This window comes from Schistocerca serialis, chromosome 5 (assembly GCF_023864345.2).
Source record: "Schistocerca serialis cubense isolate TAMUIC-IGC-003099 chromosome 5, iqSchSeri2.2, whole genome shotgun sequence".
NCBI classification, from domain to species: domain Eukaryota; kingdom Metazoa; phylum Arthropoda; class Insecta; order Orthoptera; family Acrididae; genus Schistocerca; species Schistocerca serialis.
This window is the reverse complement of record NC_064642.1, coordinates 355,580,480-355,593,851: the sequence shown is the minus strand read 5'-3', so window position 1 is coordinate 355,593,851 and position 13,372 is coordinate 355,580,480.

Here is a 13,372-nt window from a genome sequence, read left to right as displayed (position 1 = left end):
TGTCAAAGTAGCTAATAGTTTAATACCTATTGTATTCAACACTGGTGCTTCGTCCAATGTAATATCAATGAGTTTATTTAATGAGATCGAGAAGTGTATGTCCTTACCAGCCTTATCTGTTCAAAGTTGTGAACTTCTGATCCTATGTGAAGAAAGTCAAGAGAAATAAAACTACAAACATGCATATCTGTCACCATTAAGGAGGTTACAATTGAATTTACATTTCTTGTGATGGAAGAATTAATATTTAACTGTACTCTCAGAATGGATTTTTTTTTGTCAGTTTGAAGTAAAGATAGATTTGGGTAATGCAAGTGCCATTTGCAGTTGGTTAAATGTGTGTCTTCAGTGGAAGTATTAAATCAAAAAAAGGTCATAACAAAAACAAAACATCCAAGATTGGCAATTTTTTGCCCTGAAGTATTTTTTATAAATTGTCAATGTAGTGACTAGTCAATGGCTACACATGTGCGCATGCAAGTGGTGTGATATAAGATAAAGGAAACTTCCTACTTATCTCAGACACAAAAAGGGGAATTATATACATTATTTTTACAAAATATGCAAGTGACCAAGAAATGTCCAGGGTTTATCAAAGATTATGTTTTTATAATGGATGTTTACTCACACAAAAGATTTTATCATTCATCATTCATCATATGTGACACCATGATCGATAAAGGAAGCAGTAAGGAAAGAAATCGAAAGGTTGGTAAATTGGAAGATCATAGAGACCTCAAAAGGGAAATAAATAAAGTCGTTGGGCCTGATGAACAACTTATAAATTTTCGTGCAGTTAGGAAATTAACAATCATAGACCTGAGGTATTCGTACTGGCAGATATCAATAAATCCTGACAGCAGAAAATATACTGTGTTTATTTCTTTTCGCTAGAAGTTATCAATTCCATGTTTTATTCTTTGGGATGAACATCAGAGCTGGTGTATTCATAACAACATTGGACACAGCACTGCACCAAGAGCAGCTAAGTAGGGTGGTGTTGTATGTAAATGATTTATTGCTCATGGGAAGAGCATGTGGAATTACTAAAGAAAGTGTTGAAGAAATTTCTTATGTTTGACATTACTACAAACCTAGAAAAATATGAGGTTCAACTATAGGAAATCAAATTATTAGGTCACTTCATCTCTCCAGCGGGAATACTACCAGATTCAGGAAAAACGAATGTTGTCAAACACTTTCCAGCATCTCAAAACAAGAAACAACTGAAAGCAGGCTTGGTGTTAACATCGGTTTTAGGGAAATTCGTACTGGACCAACTAGTGGACAGTGACATGTTGCTAAATTTATTAAGAAAGAACAACACATCGTTATTGACAAAACAACGTCAGGAGGATTCTGATGCTATTAAGGAAGCTTTAGCAAAATGTTTTATTGTGCCACCTGGATGTGAGTAAGGAACTCTGTTTAAGTCCCGATGCTATAAAACAAAGAGTGGGGGTGTGTCTGTTTTAGATCAGAGAAGTTGAAGGGAAACCAACAGTATGTGTAATTAGTTCTGTGAGTCGAACCCCTATAGAATGCGAGAAATTGTATTCAGTGACCAAGCTCAAAGCATAGGCAGTGGTTCAGGCATTCAGTTATCTATGGGGGAAACATATTCCCATATTTTCTGACCACCAAGCCCTATCATTTCTCTTAACATGCAAACTATTACATAAGCAAATAAAAAGGTGATGCCTCTTCTACGAGAATTTAGTATTGAGATCATATATATGAAAAGGAAAACCTAATAGCAGATGCACTTTTACAGCTTCCACAAGGTTTGAATGAATTTGTCGATCTAACAGAACAGACTTCTGACTTCCACATTTCATTGATGCATGATGTCATGTACCATCGTTATTATCTAAAATGTGTCAGAACATACAACAACTACAAGAAGAAGAAAAGGCCTGGAAGATGCATGCAGAGACTTTGGGAAAATGGTAAAGAAGATTTAAGTAAGTACTAAAAATTACATCATGGTGTACTCTTTCATCATCACACAGCAGAATCATCCAGGTGGTGCATTTGTTTATAAGAGGTGTATGCACGTAATTTCATTAAGTATACCCACAATACCTGGGGACATTATGGAGTATCAAACTGTACAAACAAAATTGTGTCATGCTGCTGTTTTCCCAATTTTCGCCACAAAGTACAACAGACAGTAAAAATGTGTCATATGCCAGTAAGAAAAACATTCAAACCTATACTGTTTAATAAAGTTACATTCAGTTATTCCCATAAAACCCATATAGCTAGTATTGTTGGATGCAGCCAGTCTGTTAACATTTTTTTTTCTTCAGAAACGCTTTCCTTGCCATTGCCAGTCTACATTTTATATCTTCTCTACTTCAACCATCATCAGTTATTTTGCTCCTCAAATAGCAAAACTCATTTACTACTTCAAGTGTCTCATTTCCTAATCTAATTCCCTCAGCATCACCCGATTTAAATCGACTACATTCCATTATCCTCGTTTCGCTTTTGGTGATGTTCACTTTATATTCTCCTTTAAAGACACTGTCCATTCCGTTCTACTGTTCTTCTAGGTCCTTTGCTGTCTCTGACAGAATTACAATGTCATCGACGAACCTCATCGTTTTTATTTCTTCTCTGTGGATTTTAATACCTACTCCGAATTTTTCTTTTGTTTCCTTCACTACTTGCTCAATATACAGATTGAATAACATCGGGGACAGGCTACAACCCATCTCACTCCCTTCCCAACAACCGCTTCGCTTTCAAGCCCCTCGACTCTTATAACTGCCATCTGGTTTCTGTACAACTTGTAAATAGCCTTTCGCTCCCTGTATTTTACCCCTGCCACCTTTAGAATTTGAAAGAGAGTATTCCAGTCAACATTGTCAAAAGCTTTCTCTAGGTCTACAAATGCTAGAAACGTAGGTTTGTCTTTCCTTAATCTATTTGCTAAGATAAGTCGTAGGGTCAGTATTTGCTCATGTGTTCCAACATTTCTACAGAATCCAAACTGACCTTCCCCAAGGTCGGCTTCTACCAGTTTTTCCATTCGTCTGTAAAGAATTCGTGTCAGTATTTTGCAGCTGTGACTTATTAAACTGATAGTTCGGTAATTTTCACGTCTATCAACACCTGCTTTCTTTGGGATTGGAATTATTATATTCTTCTTGAAGTCTGAGGGAATTTCGCCTGTCTCATACATCTTGCTCACTAGATGCTAGAGTTTTGTTAGACCTGGCTCTCCCAAGGCTTTCAGTAGTTGTAATGGTATGTTGTCTACTCCTGGGGCCTTGTTTCGACTTAGGTCTTTCAGTGCTCTGTCAAACTCTTCACGCTGTATCGTATCTCCTATTTCAACTTCATCTACATTCTCTTCCATTTCCATAATATTGTCCTCAAGAACATCACCCTTGCATAGACCCTCTATGCACTCCTTCCACCTTTGTGCTTTTCCTTCTTTACTTAGAACTGGGTTTCCATCTGAGCTCTTGATATTCATGCAAGCGGTTCTCTTTTCTACAAAGGTGTCTTTAATTTTCCTGGAGGCAGTATCTATCTTACCCCTAGTGACATGCGCCTCTAGATCCTTACATTTGTCCTCTAGCCATCCCTGCTTAGCCATTTTGCACTTCCTGTCGATCTCGTTTTTGAGACGTTTGTATTCCTTTTTTCTGCTTCATCTACTGCATTTTTGTATTTTCTCCTTTCATCAATTAAATTCAATATCTGTTCTGTCGACCAAGGATTTCTATTAGCCCTCGTCTTTTTACCTATGTGATCCTCTGCTGCCTTCGCTATTTCATGTCTCAAAGCTACTCATTCTTCTTCTACTGTATTTCTTTCCCCCATTCTTGTCAATCGTTCCCTAATGCTCTCTCTGAAACTCTCTACAACCTCTGGTTCTTTCAGTTTATCCAGGCCCCATCCCCTTAAATTCCCACCTTTTTGCGGTTTCTTCAGTTTTAATCTACAGTTCATAAACAATAGATTGTGGTCAGAGTCCACATCTGATCCTGGAAATGTCTTACAATTTAAAACCTGGTTCCTGAATCTCTGTCTTACTATTGTATAATCTATCTGAAACCTTCTAGTATCTCCAGGCTTCTTCATGTATACAAACTTCTTTCATGATTCTTGAACCAAGTGTTAACTATGATTAAGTTATGCTCTGTGCAAAATTCTACCAGGTAGCTTCCTCTTTCATTCCTTACTCCCATTCCATATTCACCTACTACGTTTCCTTCTCTTCCTGTTCCTACTGTCGAATTCCAGTCACCCATGACTATTAAATTTTCGTCTCCCTTCACTATCTGAATAATTTCTTTTATCTCATCATACACTTCAGCAATCTTTTCGTCATCTGCAGAGCTAGTTGTCATATAAACTTGTGCTACTGTGGTAAGTGTGGGCCGCCATAATGCCTTCACTATGCTGTTTGTAGTAGCTTACCTGCATTCCTATTTTCCTATTTATTATTAAACCTACTCCTGCTTTACCCGTATTTGATTTTGTATTTATAACCCTGTATTCACCTGACTAGAAGTCTTGTTCCTCCTGCCACCGAACTTCACTAATTTCCACTATATCTGACTTTAACCTATCCATTTCTTGCCTGTTAAGGAATCTGACATTCCACACTCCGATCCACAGAATGCCAGTTTTCTTTCTCCTGATAACAACATACTCCTGAGCAGTCCCCACCCAGAGATTCGAATGGGGGACTATTTTAGCTCCGGAATATTTTTACCCAAGAGGAAGCCATCCTCGTTTAACCATACAGTAAAGCTGCATGTTCTTGGTAAAAATTAAGGCTGTAGTTTCCCCTTGCTTTTAGCCATCCACAGTACCAGCACAGCAATGACATTTTGGTTAGTGTTACAAGGCCAGGTCAGTCAATCATCCAGACTGTTGCCCCTGCAACTACTGAAAAGACTGCTGCCCCTCTTCAGGAACCACACGTCATTTCTGGGCTCTCAACAGATACCCCTCTGTTGTCGTTGCACCTATGGTATGGCTATCTGTATCGTTGAGGCATGCTAGCCTCCCCACCAATGGCAAGGTCCATGGTTCATGGGGGGGGGAGTGCATCCAAACATATGAAACTAAATTGTAAATAGCAATTACGTATTCTGGACCATATATCATAATAACATTCCTCATCTGGGATACTACCTCTTGGTATATCCTGATATTGTAAAAATACGCAGATTGTACCTGCACAAGGACGTGAAATAATTTGTGTGTTCATATTAAACAGACTATGAGACACAACATTCAAAGGCCAATTAAAGTGGTTAATAGGCCAAGGACAAGAGGACCTAAAAATTGTGCAGATACCAATATTAGTTTTAAGCTTAGAATTAACATAGGTTAATACTAGAATAAGTACATAAACAATATGCACATACTTATGGAACTAACTATATTTACTAAGTACAAGGTGTGACTAACTACAAAAGAACTATTCTACACAAGATACAAAGTATACTATAATTTTCAATACGATATGGTCCATAGCTGTGACAAGTTTTTTGAAAGATTTCTTGAAACCTTCAGTTGTCATTCTCTTTATTTTTTTTTTTGTTCAGTTGTACAACTGCAGCCTTAGGCTATTTTCAAGTTCTTTATGAATGATTTTCAAGTAGCAAATTTTGTTGTATATGTCGTTACTCTTATGACATCATGTTACGCTCGTAAAATAAATCCGAGAGGTTCACACTATTTTAGGAGCATGTTACTTTTGTTATCATTTCGGATTTATTTTATGAGCATAACCCGATGTCATAGGGGCAATGATGTATGTGACATAATCTGCTGCTAAAAAATCACCCATATAATACTTCAAACTGGCCTAAGGACGAAATTGTACACTCTTACAGAAAATAAAGAGAATGACAGCTGAAGGCTTCAAGAAATTTTTCAAAAACTAGACTATGTTACAAGCCAACTAAATCTATATTATGTACAAATAATTACAAAACCTAATAGACAAAAAAGTAACAACGAAAAGTATCATGGCAAGATGTGACTAGGACAGAGAAGGGGTGTGACTGACCGCTGTGAACATGGCTAGACATGGAATACCATGTAAAGCAAGTGATTTAGTTCAATAAAGAAAATCATCAGATGGTGATGTAGTCATGAAGAGTATGAGATGTAGGGCAATATAAGCGACAGCAAGAAGATCAACACATGAAGTCATTAATATAGTATAATTTTAGAAGTGGTTCACTCTGGAAAACACATGAATAATATTTCGTGAGTACAGGAAATAAAATGTCATAAGCTATTCAACTAAAAAATGTTTGAATTATGCATGTTACACTGGTTGACCTGCAGGTAGCCAAGCATTTAGACATTTTATTTAGAGGTAAGGGAATGACACAAGTGCAAGTTGCAAATATTTGCGGACAATAGCTATAAGTACAGTGGCAGGTACCAGGAGGGGCCCACTGACAAGACATATACTTAGGTGTGAATGTGCAAATGTGTGTGAACAGGAATGAAAAGGGGAATAGTGAAGTACATGTCAATACTTATTACTGTATACATTACAATAATAGTAATGAGAGAGTGGAAAATTAATGATGAAATAAATGATACACACAGTGTGTCATGAAACCATTGAGTTGCAGTTCACTTGGTAATGTTCGTTTCAGAAGTCAGGGCAAAAAATAAACTTTAACAAACAAACATGTCTCCCTTAACAAAGACACAATGATTTGTTTATTCATTCGTAACTCTATGGTACAATAATCACTTATGAATGTCAAAGGAATTATGTAAGATACATACTTATGTTGCACTGTTTGTTACATTATGTGAATCCAGATCTTATATACTGTTAGAATATAAGAATATCAACATTGTAGGGGAGTCAGCCACACATTTTGTACGAAAGTGAGTTAGAGATTTGCTTTAAGACAATTTGCCAAATAAGCAGTGGCATAACTCTGTAAATATTTGTATTAATTAATTAAGATGAAACTGGCTTAAGACAAATATTCACTTGTATCAACATAAACAAATAAGAATAAACATTTATGCATACGCAACAGAAAGAGTAAAATTGAGACTATGTAAATCGTGTCACTTTATTCTTGAGAAGATGTTTTTCTCGAAAGTGGGGACATTCCTTGTAAATGACAGACGTCAGCAGATTTTGAGACAGAGCCCAAACATGAGTCTGTCCAGGGCTCATGCAGAGAGTGGTTGTAAAGAAGTGTTGTGTAGCTTGTCTCCCAACAGTCTTGGAATGCAGGAAAACTTAAGAATGTGAAATCGTGAGAAAGATGCCAATTCACGAGACACACCAGCCCACGCCAGACAGGAAATTTCTAGCCCACATGGAGAGGCGTGGCGATGAAACGGAGATTTGTCATTGGGCTACATCGAAAATTTCGTCCGCCAATGACAACGCTGAAAGGAACAATGTTGCGAAGAGGAGTTGAGGTGAGAGGTGGATGAGAAGCGATAAAGGGGGGGGGGGGGGGGGGAGTCGTGGAGACAACGTGGAAGCGAAGGGACATGGGCGCTCCTCCACCCATCGCCAACATATGCCTTCCGACGCCGTGCCGACACTGTGATAGCACAGCTTCGGCCACGCAACCGACCACGGGCAGACAGCGAGGAGATGGTACCTGCGCCCGCCGCAAAGCCGTGATTACTAATGAGGGCAGCTGACCCGTGCAGCACAGCTCCAATGCGACGCACTGTACCGACGCAGCACCTTCCGCCGACAACAGTATATGACGAACAATAACAAAGAATGGTGAGACGATTCATTCCATCCTCCTTTCCCTTAATAACTGATTTGTGCCCACACCCAATCAAATCAGCCCTGAGGTTTCTAACTATGTTTATGTTTATGTAAACAGCACGAAAACAAATACATTTCTTTCATGTTTTGATCACATAAAGAATCTTTTATACTCATACATGAACCCCTTAATCTTGGACCCTTTTTGTGTGATTTTATTGAATTATTGGTATCAATTAATTGTTGGCTCCTAACATGGGGCAATGTCATCGGTAATCTGCTCGTCATTTCACATCGGACCGCAGAGAGAAGAATTCACAGTTCACTACATTTTTGGTGCCCAACATGGGGAAACCGGTATCCGATGTCACAAAATAATTTCTCGAGTTTACTGCAATACGTACATAATACACCACACAGATTCAGTTAAACTGCATTATTTTTTCTACGTTTTTTGATAAAATACTTTTCTTAGTAGCGGAATCATAGCATCTATTGACATACCTTTTTTTAGATGTGTTGGTGGAGTGAAAACCGGATGGACGACTGGACCATTCTGTGTACAGGAAGCCAACGCATACAGACCTATATCTGCATAGCCACAGCTTCCATCATCTGTCTCAGAAGAGAGCTATGTTGAATACTTTAGTACACAGAGCCAGGACTATTTCCGACAAGGACCACCTCGATCCCGAGATTAACCATTTGACGACTGTTTTCAAGAGGAATGGTTATTCTGCCGGTGAAATTAAATCAGTATTGTCCAAGAAAGTAAGACACGATGCCGTCCATAAACAAGAAGAGGACCAACACGTAGCGCGGCTTCCATTTTGCGGTGCTACAACAAGCAAATTGGCAGAGTCCTAAAGAGGCAAGGAATAAAACCAGTTTTCGGACCACCTAGGAAAATTAAGGAAATGTTGAGACCAGTCAAAGATAGTCTCGGCTTAAGGGTGCCGGGAATTGATAGTATTCCTTGCAGATGCGGCAAGAATTACATGGGCCAGTCTGTAACAACCGTTGCCAAACGTTGCATCGAGCACCAGCGCCACCTCAAATACAGGTGTTTGGAAAAATCAGCGGTGCCTCCCTTTTTTTTCCTTTATTGAGTTTCGATTCCCCCCAAAGGGTGGCAGGCTAGCAGCAGCTCAGTACGCCGCTCTTCAGCCTACAGAATTTGTTTTAAAAAGATGAAGATAATAAATAATAAAAACAGGCGATAAAATCAGTGACTTAAATGGTAAAATGGCGGAAAATCGGGGAACTTAAAACATAAAACAAAGGGTTGATTATGCTAATAAAATACATAAGAAGCAGATAAGTAAAAGAATAGATGTACAATTAAAAAAACACGGCGTCAGTCTGGTTCCTGTTCGCATGAGATATAAAATTTACACCCAGCAACAGCATGGTTTCTGTTCGCAACACTTTGGAAAGACAAACAACACTGAACATTCACTTGAACACCGCACTAAAAATTTTTTCACAAATATGATATACCACAGCTGAGGGCAGATGGGGGAGGGGGAAACCTGGACAGACGAAAGGAAAGGAGGGAAGGAGAGGAAAAAATGAAGTGGGGGGGGGGGGGGGACAGGGGACAGGAGCCGATGGAGGATGAGAACCAATAAGAGGGGGGGCGGGCGCTGGGCAGGCGTGACATGGAGTGGGGAATGCAAAAGGACTCGGGGAGGGGGGAGAAGGGAGGCAGGCAGAGGTTAGGTGGGGAGAAAACAGGATGGAAGGGGGGGAAGACCGAGCCCAGGGACAGGACAAGAAAGCAGGTGGGTGAGGATCATGGTTGATAGGAGGGATAAATGGAGAGAGAGAGGGCACCATCCAGGAGGGGGAGTTGACGGAAGCCATCTTGGGAAAGGGGATGAAGGGTGTAGAGATGGAGGGTAGAGGGGACACAACAGTAAAGGCATGGCAGGGGGCGGGGATTGGAGAGGAGCAACCAGGGGATGAGGGGGATAAAGGTGGCGGGAGGTGTAGAGTATGCGGATATGTTCAAGGAATAGGAGCAGATGGGGGAAAGGAATGAGGTTGTAAAGGATCCGCGTTGGGGACGGGAGGCGTATACGGAAAGCGAGGTGGAGTGCATTGCGTTCGAGGATCTGGAGGGACTTATAGAATTTGGGGGGGGGGCGGATATACAGGGGGGACTGGCATAACAGAGGATGGGACGAATTAAGGATTTGTAGGTGTGGAGGACAGTAGAGGGGTGGAACCCCCATGTCCAGCCAGAGAGGAGTTTGAGGAGTCGGAGGCGGTTGTGGGCTTTGGACCAGATGGAACAGAGATGAGGGATCCAGGTTAGGTGACGGCCAATGGTGAGGCCAAGGTAGGTGAGGATGGGGGAGAGGCAGACAGGATGGGCGCAGATGGTAAGGGAGAAATCCAGGAGCTGGAAGGACCGTGTGGTACGATCTACGATGATTGCCTCGCTCTTGGAAGGGTTGATTTTCAGGAGCGACATGCAGCAAAAAGGTCAAGGTGATTCTGGAGAAGGCGTTGGGACCGTTGGAGGGTAGGAGTGAGGGCAAGGAATGCGGTGTCATCGGCATACTGCAGGAGGTGTACTGGTGGGGGGGTTGGGGCATATCTGCCGTGTACAGGAGGTAGAGGAGAGGGGAGAGGACAGAGCCCTGGGGTCCAGCTGCAGTGGAGAAGTGGTGTGGGTATCAGCATTATGGATGGTAACATAGAAGTGGCAGCAGGAGAGGAATGAGGCCATCAGACAGTTGTAGTTGACAGGAAGGACGTAGGTTTGGAGTTTAAACAGGAGACTGGGATGCCAGAACGGTCGTAGGCCTTTTCGAGGTCGAGGGAGACAAAAATGATGGAGCGACAGGAGTTAAGCTGGAGGGAGAGGAGATGAGTGAGGCATAGGAGTTGGTCATCGGCAGAGAAGGAAGGTCGAAAACCACATTGGGTGTTGAGGAGGAGGTGGTTTTGATGGAGGTGGTGATGGATGCGCCGCATAAGAATGGAAGCGGTGGCTGAACATAGCCTGCTTAACAAGCATAAGATTTTACTTGAAGAAACCTGAGTAACAGCCCACGCATTGAATTACTGGGACTCTGTGATCCGGGATGCAGCAGAAATTAGACTTAGCAATAATAAATTTAACAGAGACAACGGCTGTGCACTTAGCAACACCTGGAAGAGTGCATTGGATAAAGAAAAATCGTAGAGGAAAACCTCCCACACTTTACCTACTGATTGAAGGGATGGTGCTGCAAGCAACATGGGATAGAAACTACATCTATGGAAGTAGAGGGCACCACTTCACTAAGCGCCATATCGCTGTTGCTATGACGTCCTTTGCATATAAAAGTGGGAACCTCGCTAGTTTACGACCCCTCCAAAACCCAGGCAATCATCATGGGCCACACCACTCGCTCCTTTCACCTCCGTGATTTCTACCTCACCTTTATGGTCGTCCCATCCAGCTCACCCCCACCCTGAAATACCTTGGCCTCACCCTCGACCGACACCTCACCTGGACACTTCATCTTCAGACCGTCCAGCAGAAAGTCCATTCCCGCCTCCGCCTTCTGAAACTCCTGTCTGGCCAGACATGGGGATTGCATCCTTCTACCATCCTCCACACCTACAAATCCCTCATCCGTCCTATCCTCTGTTATGCCAGCATTGCCTGGATCTCTGCCCCCACCCGCTTTTACAAAGCCCTCCAAATCCTTGAATGCCATGCGCTCCACCTTGCCTTCCGTATCCGCCTTCCTTCCCCCACATGGCTCCTGTATGAACTGATCCCCTTCCCCCACCTCCTCCTGTTCCTCCAACATCTCCACATCCTTTACATTGTCTGCAGGCTTGATCCCCCCCACCCTCTGATTTCCTCCTTCCTCTCCACCCCCCGCCCGTTGCGGCGCCTCTATCGCTGTATCCCTCCCTCTCCCACCTTAACACCCTCCATCTCCTTCATCAGGGCAATTCCCAACGCCTCCCCATCCCGGATCACGAACTTCGCCGTGACATCTACCCTTCCTTCCAACTATAACCTGGCCTTGTTCCCCCCCCCCTCCCCAGGGCCCCCTTTTTTCCTCTTCCCTCCTTCTCCCAGAGCAGATCTTCCTCCTTCCCCCCCCCCCCCCTCCCTTGAGACCCTGCACCCCATACTAGCCTCTTTCCTTCCCACATCCCTCCCTACCTGGCCCTCTTCAGCACACCCCCCGCTCATCTCCCCCATCTCTTCCCCTACCTCCCTTCTTCCGGTCTCCCGTCTCTCCTTGCGCCTGGCAGATCCTCTGTTTTGATCGTCATCAGTGTGCCACATCAGTGTTGTGTTTAGTGCTGTTTCTCCTGTGCGTCAAGAGGTGTGATTTTAATTGTGTACTGCCTTGAGGTTCGCCGTCAGTGTTCGTTATGTGCTACGCCATCCGTCGATACCTTTTATGCTCCAGTCATACTGTGCCTTGTGTTCTTTTAATTGTTGCAGTGTGTGGCGTTTTGTGTGTGCTACTTTTAAACAGTTTTAACAGTTTTTTATCTCCATTTTACCGTCACCCTGTTTTTTGTCTATTGCCTTCCATGATGTTCCCCCTTTTTTATATCTATGTTCTCCATATTCTCTCCTTTGTTAATATTAAATGTCTTCTATTGTTTGTTCTATGTCTTACGGCTGAAGAGCAGCGCATATGCTGCTGCCGGCCCGCCCCGATGGGGAATTGAAATACAATAAAGAAAAAAAATAGTTTACGACAGTCAGTTTTAGCCCTGAGGACGACCATGGAGGTAGTGGTCGAAAGCTTGGAGTTTTATCCTGAATTGACGTGGCACGTATACCGAGAGACTTTTATGCAATGAACAAAGAAGTTCGGTTTTATCTGCTAAGGCGTGAACCATTTTTTTCAAACCTTAATGGTCGGAAGTTCTGTATGGCAGCATATCAATAGAAATCATTTGTGCATAAAGAGAAACAAGTCCTTTTTTTGCTTTTGAACTGCTGTCATGCAACTGACTTCTGTTAAAATAATTTTTTGTAGAGCTTCTCGATTGTTTGGTTGCACTTCTTGCACTCCTTGCACTTGTTTTTCAATCTGTTGATACTAATTCATGGTTCTCAATTTTTTTCTTTTTTAATGGTCTCTTAAATTGGTCGTGTTACCTGAATATTCAGAATATAGACAGCGAAGGACCTGGAAGAGCAACTGAACGGAATGGACAGTGTCTTGAAAGGGGGATATAAGATGAACATCAACAAAAGCAAGCCGGCCGCGGTGGTCTAGCGGTTCTAGGCGCTCAGTCCGGAACAGCGCGACTGCTACGGTCGCAGGTTCGAATCCTGCCTCGGGCATGGATGTGTGTGATGTCCTTAGGTTAGTTAGGTTTAAGTAGTTCTAAGTTCTAGGGGACTGATGACCACAGATGTTAAGTCCCATAGTGCTCAGAGCGATTTGAACCAACAAAAGCAAAACGGGGATAATTGAATGTAGTTGAATTAAATTGGGTGATGCTGAGGGTATTAGATTAGGAAATGAGGCGCTTGAAGTAGTAAATGTGTTTTGCTATTTGGAGAGCAAAATAACTGATGATGGTCGAAGTAGAGAGGATATAAAATGTAGACTGGCAATGGCAAGGAAAGCGTTCCTGAAGAAA